This window comes from Oratosquilla oratoria, chromosome 42 (genome assembly GCF_046742065.1).
Source record: "Oratosquilla oratoria isolate Oo_2021 chromosome 42, ASM4674206v1, whole genome shotgun sequence".
NCBI classification, from domain to species: domain Eukaryota; kingdom Metazoa; phylum Arthropoda; class Malacostraca; order Stomatopoda; family Squillidae; genus Oratosquilla; species Oratosquilla oratoria.
In genome coordinates this window covers 15,708,402-15,718,401 of record NC_134818.1, presented here as the reverse complement: position 1 = coordinate 15,718,401, position 10,000 = coordinate 15,708,402, and positions in this window count along the sequence as shown.

Sequence of the window (10,000 nt, the reverse complement as noted above, 5' to 3'; positions counted from 1 at the left end):
TCCTCCCCCTCGTTCTTCCTCCCCCTCGTTACTCCTCCCCCTCGTTACTCCTCCCCCTCATTCCTCCTCCCCCTCGCTCCTTTTCCCCCTCTCTCCTTTTCCCCCTAACTCCTCCTTCCATCACTCCTCCTCCCCCTCGCTCCTTTCCCCCCCTGATTCCTCTCCCCCTGATTCCTCCCCTCGTTCGTTCTCCCCCTCGTGCTTTGCTTCCTCTTCGCCCCCACCCCTGGTTTGCCTCCCCCCTCGCTTCTCGCTCCTCCTGCTTTGCCTCCTCGATTCTCCTACTTTGTCTTCTCGATTCTTCTTCCTCCTCCGCCGCTGCGTCCTCCTTGTTCTTTTTTTTGTGCTCCTCGTTTTTTGTTATTCGTTAATTGGTTGTGATTTCCAAGTTGGGATTTTTTCCAGTTAGCAAGATCATTTGTGGTGATGCAAGCATCCCATGTGGACAATTATTGCTCGTTTTTTTTAACCACGATCTGTGCATTGCAGAGATGTAAACATCAGACATGGCCACACATCGTTGCTGGCGCTCCTCGGTGTAACTAATTGTCACCCATCCACTCACTCACCCATCCACTCACCCACCCACTCGTTCACTCACCCATCCACTCATTCACTCGCCTTTCCACTCACCCACCCACTCATTCACTCACCCATCCACTCACCCACCCACTCATTCACTCACCCATCCACTCACCCACCCACTCATTCACTCGCCCATCCACTCACCCACCCACTCATTCACTCACCCATCCACTCACCCACCCACTCATCCACTCATTCACTCACCCATCCACTCACCCACCCACTCATTCACTCACCCACCCACTCATTCACTCACCCATCCACTCATTCACTCACCCATCCACTCACCCACCCATCCACTCACCCACCCACTCACATGGCCACCCATCGTTGCTGGCGCTTCTCGATCTGTCACCCAACCACCCAACCATTCACTCACCCATCCACTCACCCACCCACTCACCCATCCACTCACTCACCCATCCACTCAAACACTCACCCATCCACTCACCCACTCACCCATCCACTCACCCACTCACCCATCCACTCACCCACTCACCCATCCACTCACCCACTCACCCATCCAATCACCCACTCACCCATCCACTTACCCACTCACCCACTCACCCATCCACTCACTCACCCATACACTCACCCAAACCCTCACACACTCATCTTCCTTCATACCAAACAGTTAGAAAAGGCCTGCAGGTTTAGTAGTTAGCGTCTTGTCCCGTCATTTTTGCAGAACACAAATTGTTCAACAAAGTAAGTTCATTACGTATTCGAAAATTTCAAAAATGTGATTCTGACCATATAACGTATGTTTCCACTTAGGGTAAAGTCTAAATTCTGAACGATGTAAAATGATTCTGAGCGACTGTAATGAATATGACAAACCTCATCTACAAGGTTGTTCTAATTAAATATGAACTATTCCAAGTTGTATGATAGTTTCTGTGAGATTAATTATAAGATAGAAATATCCTCTTATGATAATCTCCACGGGAAATGTTACAATCAACTGTGAATTAGAAATGGGGTCTGACGTTGTTTGTACAAAAAAGAAAACTATTGTTGCCTCGAGATACAACTGAAATTCCCGGACCCACAATGGCTGGCAACGGTCATTGGGTTTTCCCATAGATCTCTCCAGGACTAAACGTCGGGCTTATCTGTATTGTATAAATGTGGGATATCTGTCACCTGCTTAAGGCGTTATTATAATGATCTATTTTTCCTCCGACTGTTGGAGCATTTTTGCAGCCTGCTGCTTTCGGAAAGGAATTGGATATGCTGGAAGAAATTAATTTTCTTCCAGCATATCAAATGACATCCAATGTGAAGTGTCGAGGAAGCAAAATACTGTAGTTTCCCACAGTGATTTCACCACTGGCAAAGTTCTCAAGGTGGGCGATACCACAGATTTATCGGAGGTTTGAGGGAAAATAGCCCAGTGTGATAATACTGAAAGAGGAACAAGGGAGAAGTTGCTGGTTGTAAGCTCTTGTGTAAAAACAGGTTAAGGGAATACAGTTGAAGTTACTAGAATGATCATGGGATCGATCCAGAGATCGAATGTCAGCCCCTTGAGGCTGTACTTCCAGAGGGAGGTGAATGTATTTCCGAGTTCTGAGCACGGTTGGTAGGGAGACCATTCTCTCCGATGTCCATCTCGCAGAACCAGTACTACTTGCTGGTGCCCGTTTTTGGTCCTGACAGTATAGAGGGGTATTGGGGACAAAAGTGTTCTCAGTATATTGTCAACAATATAAGTCTTGTGAGATCTCAATTAATGAAAGAATAATGACCACTTTTCAGTGTTTAAGACATGAATTTGTTTTAGCCAGTATCTTCACAAGGCAAATGAGTCGGGACTTAATTAGCCAATTCAACATCAAACTACCGGTTATTGGAAAGTTAAAAAAACAAAAACAAACGCTGAAACATTTGTCTGGACTTACCCAAAGAAAGATAAGCAAATCATATGAATATATGTGTATTGATTACTTGATTGTTTATTTCTTAATCCTATCGACCTATCGTATGCAGCTTCTTTTAATCATTCCACCTACCTTCTCGTCCAATCCACATCCTCCACTACTCCCACGCGACGTCGTCTTCACTGAACATCAAATCATCCACCCACTCGTCTCTTGCCTTCATCTCTCGTCTTCTCGTAGTCCTCCCTCCCCCCACCCCCCTCCCCCCACCCACCCTTTGCCTCCTAAACTCCTTTTAGGCCTCTTCGTCTTCTGTATCTTCTCTCTGTGACGGTTCCCTAATCCTACCTCCTTTCCTGCTTCCCTGTCTTCCTCCTTCTCTACCTCCTCCCAGGCCTCACCTGTATTCTTTCTTCACCCTCTCCTCTCACTCTCTCCTCCTCCTCCTCCTCCTCTCGCCTTTCCCCCTTCTCTCTTAGCTTTCTTCTTACCCGTTTACCCCCTCCTTCCCCGCCTCCTTACCAGCCTCCTTACCACCTCTCGCTATCAAGCATCACCACCAAGCAATGTCACACAACACGACTACCCACTTTTAAGTATCACCACCACTACCTTATCCACCATTACCACTATTACCACCACCATCACTGCCCCTACCACCACCACTGCTCCTACCACCACCACTGCCCCTACCACCACCACTGCCCCTACCACCACCACTGCCCCTACCACCATCACTGCCCCTACCACCACCACCACTGCCCCTACCACCATCACTGCTCCTACCACCACCACTGCCCCTACCACCACCACTGCCCCTACCACCACCACTGCCCCTACCACCACCACTGCCCCTACCACCACCACTGCCCCTATCATCACTGTCCTTACCACCATTGTCCTTACCACCACCACCACTGCCCCTACCACCACCACTACCCCTACCACCACCACTACCCCTACCACCACCACTACCCCTACCACCACCACTGCCCTACCACCACTGTCCTTACCACCACTACCCCTACCACCACCACTGCCCTACCACCACTGTCCTTACCACCACTACCCCTACCACCACCACTGCCCTACCACCACTGTCCTTACCACCACCACCGTCCCTACCATCAACACCAACATCATCACCACCACCACAAACCACCACCGCCAGGATCATCATCAGCACCACAGCCATCACCGCCACCACCACCGCCACTAACACCCACTACCACAATGACCACCAGCCACCACACGTAGCACCCCCAACATCCACTGTCACGTACCACTTTAGACCATTGTTACGTGTCTCCACTACTACCTACTATCACATGACCCACTGTCACGTCTCACCACGACGCACTGTCACATATCACCGTCACGGATGTTTTCTGTTTTCCTCCCGAGGTGATCTTGTGCTCCTTTGCGGACTCCTCCGCGGCCCATAGCAGCTGCGCGACTGACGCACAAGAGAGTCTGTCTTAATTTACTCCTCGACATCGACTTTTCTTCGACAAACTCTTAACTTTTCATTAGACGAGGAGGAGGGGGGGTCGGGAGGGGTTGGAGGGGGAAGGGGTGGAGGAGGGATGGGGGAAAGAGGAGGGGGGGAGAGATAGGTGGAAGTGGATGGAAACTGAGAAAGGCGACGGAGAAGTGAACGGGGGAGAACAAGTTAGGGGAGAAAGTTAGGAGGAGGTGCGTTGGAATGACCATAAACAGATAAAAGTTTTACGCACTTAAGATTTTTTTTATTTTTTTTATTCGTTTGCTTATGTACTTATCCGTACTTATCTATTTATTTTAATTATTTATTCACTGATTCACTTGTTTACTAACATTAATTTATTTATTCACTGGTTTATTTACTTATTTACATTCATATTTATTCCTTTTCACTGACATATATTATTTGTTCATTTAGTTATATAATTTATAACATTCTTTTACAAATTATGGCTGCCAGAGGCTACTTGCTGGTATAATAGTTAGCATCTAAGCTTGCCACGCGCCGCGTTCACGGGGTTAGACAGCTTCCTTTAATACTGTAAGCCAAGAGGATGAGCGTGTGGTGTGTGAAGGCCACAGCATTACCAATTGATTGGGCCATAAACTCTGAGCTCTCGTTCGTGAGGATGTTCATCACGATCCCAGTACGTGATCCAAGACCAATGCGAGGCATACACTTACATACATACAAACATTCATATATATATACATATATACATACGTACGTGCACACACACACACACACACACACACACACACACACACACACACACACACACACACACACACACACACACACACACACACACACACACGCGCGCGCGCGCGCGCGTACGCATACTCACGCTAGCTCGCCCGCCCTCCCCGTCCTTCTCTGCTGTCATATTAAGACAGCAGGCCAAGACTCGTAGAAATGTATTTAAATTGGACAAATTTAAGTTTAAATAGGAAATAGGTAATAACTGGTTTACCAACAGAGTGATTAACGAATGGAATAGATTTATTAGCCATGTAGTAAATGGTGAGACAATTGGTTGTTATAAAAGGAGATTAGATAACTTTATAGGTAGGGATGGCAGATGGTAAGGGGCATGGAAGTGCCTAGTGTCGGCCCTATGGTCTCTTGCAGTCTCCTCCATTAGCTTGTTCTTATCCTTTTATGCTCTTTTCCTTCTCGTGTTCCCCATCATTCCTGCTCTAATTTCCCTGCCCTCTGTTCTTCCTCTCCTTTCCTTTCTTGTTTTAATTCCTCTCTTTTCGTCCTCTACTTCTTTTGTCTTTCTCGTTCTCCTCTTTCTGCTCGTCTATCTCTTCATCGTCCTTCTGCTCATTCTCCTCTTAGTCTTCTTCGTCCTTAACCTCTGTGTCTTTCTCTTCCCTCCTGCTCGTCTTCCTCTTCCCTCTTCGTCCTGATTGTCTTCTTCTTCACCTCTTCGTCTTGATCGTCTTCTTCTTCCTTCTTCGTTCTGTTCGTATTCCTCTCTCCTCTTCGTCCTGCTCATCTTCCTTTTCCTTCTGCGTTCCGCTCTTCTTCCTCCGGTTCTCGAACTGATCCTACAGATTTCCTTCGACAGCCTCCTTGTTATTCTGTTCCTTCTGATCCTTCCTTCCTTCTCTTCTCGCCCATTCTTTCCTCTTCTTTCTCTTCCTTCTCGTCCTTTTCTTCCTCCTCACATCCCTCCCGTCCCCCGTTCATTCTCGTAACCCTTTTTCCTCCTGCATTCCAATTTTCTCCTCATGCTCTGGTGCGTGTGTCCGTTTCCCTCAGTCTTCTCATCCTCTTCAACGTCGTCGTTCTCATCATTCTCTATTAACTCGCTGGTCAACTCCCTACTAATCTCTTTGGCTTTCTGACGTTTTCCCCTTGACTCTCTCTCCACTCCTCTCGCCCGTCACACCATTCCTTCCTATCCATGTCCTCACTGCCTTTCATTCCCATTACCCCACCCACTCTCAGTCTCTGTGTTTCTGTCACTGTCTCTGAGTCACTGTCTTTGTGTCACTATCTCTTGAGTATCGGTCCCTCTCCTCTCTCTCTCTCTCTTCGCTCTCTCTCTCTCTCTCTCTCTCTCTCTTCGCTCTCTCTCTCTCTTTGCTCTCTCTCTCTTCGCTCTCTCTCTCTTTCTCACTTTCTCACTCTTTCTCTCTCACTCTTTCTCTTTCTCACTTTCTCTCTCACCTTCTCTCTCTCTCTCTCTCTCTCTCTCTCTCTCTCTCTCTCTCTGTCTCTCTCTCTTTCTCTCCCTCCCTCTCTCTTTCTCTCCCTCCCTCTCTTCCTCCCTGTCTCCCTTTATCTCTCTCCTTCTTTCCCTCCCCTTACTTCCCACAAACTCTGTTCTTTCTTTCATAATTCTAACTCGTAATACGATACCACCTTCTCGTCCTCTATCCTCTCGTCCTCGGTCTATTACCCTTCACCCTTGTCTTCCCGTTACACTTGCCTAAACGGAACCACGTGTGGCATCAAGAAGAAACCTTCCAGAGGAAGGCGTTAGGTAGAAGGGTGCGAAGCCAATGGTGCCCAGGTGCCAAGGGTGGCTGATGAAAGGAGTACCACCCAAGCGCCAAGTCTGCAGCCTGGCGCGTAGTATGTGAATAGCCACAGCCTCTTCGATGAAGCCCGTCTATTGAAACGTTCGAGAAAAGGGGAAGACACATCAAAGGGGTATTGATTACTCGTAAAAATAAGCCCATTCGAAATGATCACTCAAAAGCGATGATCAATTTGGTGAGTGGGACGCACCACGCTCCGTGTGTCGTGTTCTGTCATCGTTCCCGGAAAGGTTCGGTCAGGAGAAGCGCGTGACAAGTTCCCCGAGGGAAAGATTGTGAGAAATTTGACTCTACTTGATGAAGCGAATGCATGTAGTAGGTTGGAGATATTCCAAGGCTCTGTAGTAGAGCTGATGCATTTAATTTTAATTTTGTTCTATTACTTGCCTATTTTGGCTCAAGGATTTTTACATTTCGGTGTCTGCAACAAGCGTTTCTATCTTTGAGTTGGTTATGAAGAGAAGATTGAACATGGGTATGAGAGAGGAGGAATAATAGAAATTGAAAGTTATCGACATGGAGGTTAATCTATTAGTCTAAGTGCAAACTGAGACGCGGGCGACACAGGGAACGCAGCACAGGGCAGAGGCAGACTTCGTGTTGCTGAATTGAAGTACAGTTTAAACCTTTCTCTCAACTGAAATACCTCTTGATGTACTACTTCAGCATTTCAAGCGAGATAGAAGCTCAACCTGCACTTCAACTCAGCAACAGGAAGTCTGCCTTTGCTCTATGCTGTGTCACCTGTGTCGCCTGCGTCGCCTGCGTGACTCTGGTTTGTAGGGGTGTCAGTAAAATCCTTGGAACATTAAATACAGAGAATCCTTACGGGGCAAAGTCAAGGGTATCCTGAGGTCTGCTTCTGTTGTTGGTCAGGAAGTACAAGAGCCTCTTAGCTTTTCAAGAATTCTTTGAAAAGACGGGGCGATCAGTTACCAGCTCATATCGTTCGTTAATTCACATTTTGTGTTGGTCAGTTCGTGGAAAGAGTAAAGGCTTCGTTAATACTCGTCTTCCTTTTCATCATTTCTTCTAAAACTCCTCTCCTTCAATTTTGTTCTCAACCATTTTACTTTACCTTCCTTTCCTCCCTTCACTCTTCCCCCATATCCTCAGCTTCCCTCTCCTTCCCTTCCCTTCCCTTCTCTTTCCTTGCATTTCCCTTCCCCTCCCTCTTTCCCTATTCCCTCAGATTTCCTCCCTTTTTCGTATTCCCCCGAGCCTCCCTTCCCTTCCCTTCCCTTCCCTTCCCTTCCCTTCCCTTCCCTTCCATTCTCTTCCCTTCCCTTCCCTTCCTTTCCCTTCCTTTCCCTTCCTTCTCATTCTTTCTCTCAGTTTTTCTTTCGACATTATCTCCATTATCCTCAGCTTCCCCTCCCACCTTATCCCCACTTCCTTCTTTTTTCTCCGACCCCTCCGCATTCCTCCTCTTCCCTCAACTTTTCCTATTTTCCTTCCAATTGCCTTCCCCCTATCGTTTCCCCTTGCCCCCTCGCCCCTCACTTTCCCTTCGCTCCTCCTCTCTCCCTCGCCCCTTCCTTTCTTTTCGCCCCTTCCTATCTCTTCGCTTCTCCCTCCTCTTTGCCCCTCTCTGCCCTTCATCCCGCTCGCCCTTCTCTCTAGTTTCCTCGCTGCCTTGCTGTACCGCTAACAAGCCTCTTCCTCTTCTAGTCCGCCATCCTTTCCCTGCTATTGTCCTCCTCTCCCACTTAAGAAACTTCGCCTTAGGTTTCTTCACCTCTACATTCTTTCCTCTTTCCTCCTCCTCCTCCTCATCCACCTCTCCAGCCACCTCCTCTTCTTCCTCCTCATCATCATCTTCCTCTTCCTCCTCCTTTTCCTCCTCTTTCTCCCCCCTCCTCGTCCACCCCAGCCTTCTCAGCTTCTCCTTCTCTTCCTCCTTCCCCTCCCCTCCCCCTCCCCCTCCCCCTCCCCCTCTTCCTCCCCCTCTTCCTCCCCCTCTTCCTCAGCCTCCTCCTCAGCCTCCCCTTCAGCCGCTTCCTCTTCCTCCAGCCAACAGACTTCCAATGCACGGTAATCTTTTCCCAGACTCAACCTCCTCCACTTCCTCCACCTCCTTCACCACGTCCACCTTCTCCACCTCCACTTCCTCCATCTCCTCCACCTCCACCTACCTCTCCCACTTTACGTTCTCAACTCTTTATTCGTCGTCCTCTTCCTTTGGTTTCGTCCCTTTGCCCCCTCCACCATCTCTCTGTTTTAGCACCACCACTACCAATACCACCATCACTACCATTTCACCACCACTTCACCAACCTTTCACCACCACTTCACTAACCTTTCACCACCATTTCATCACCACAACCACGCGTCGCCTTCTGGGCGTATTCCAACTGCCCACTTTCATGGGCAGGCTCTTCATCCACGTGGACTCCTATTCACCAAGATGCTCTTTTCTAGGCCCTTTTCCTTTTCCTTCTCCTTCTCACCCTTGGTCAGTTTCATTTCCTCCTCCTCCATCTCCTCCTCCTCCACCTCCTCCTCCTCCACCTCCTCCTCCTCCACCTCCTCCTCCTGCTCCATCTCCTCCTCCACCTTCTCCTCCTCCACCTTCTCCTCCTCCATCTCCTCCTCTCTTCCTACTCCTATTTAAACTCATCATCATCATCACCCTACACCAACTCCTACACCATCTCATCCTTCCCTTCCTCTTTGCCTCCAAATTGACCTCTTCCTCCTCGCCTTCAACTCATCTCCCAGCTCCACCTTGCCTCCAACTTTACTTCCTCCAACTTGCCTCCTGCGTGACCTCCTCCACCTCGCCTCCAACTCGTCCTCTAATTCCACTTTTCCCTGAATCTTTTTCCTCTCGCTCGCGTTTGTCCGTCTCCTCCCACTCCGTCGTCCTTTTCTCCTAATTCCTCACCAGTTGCCTAGTCTTCCCAGGGCACCTCCTGCCTCCTCCACCTCGTCCTTCTCCTCCGCCTCCTCCTCTTCCTCCTCCGCCTCCTCCTCCTCCTCCGCCGCCTCCTTCTCCGCCTCCTCTTTCTTTTCCGCCTCCTCCGGCTTCTCTTTCTCCCTCTCTGCCTCTCCCTCTTCCTCCTCCTCCTCTGCCTCCGCTTCTTCTCTGCCTTATCTTCCTTTGCCTCCTTCTCTTCTGCTGCCTCCCCCTTATCTGCCTTCTCATTTTCCTCCTCCGCCTCCTCCTACCTCTTATTCACTTGCTCTTCCTCCGCCTTCTTCTCCCTCTTCTCCGTCTTCGCCTCCTCCCCTCGCGTTCTTCGGCAGCTCAGCTTTCGGTTTACCTCACCCGTCTTAACTCGCCTTTAAGCCGCAGTCACACAAGACGATTTTACTCGCCGTTACTGCAGTAGCTGCGACTGGTAACTGCCTAGTCGATATGTATGACCGGTTAGTCGTCACTAGCAAGTCAAACTGGCGACTAGAAATATTCGCAGCTACTAAAGTTAAACATGTTCAACTTTGCTCGCCGGTAGCGTGCGATTTCATGA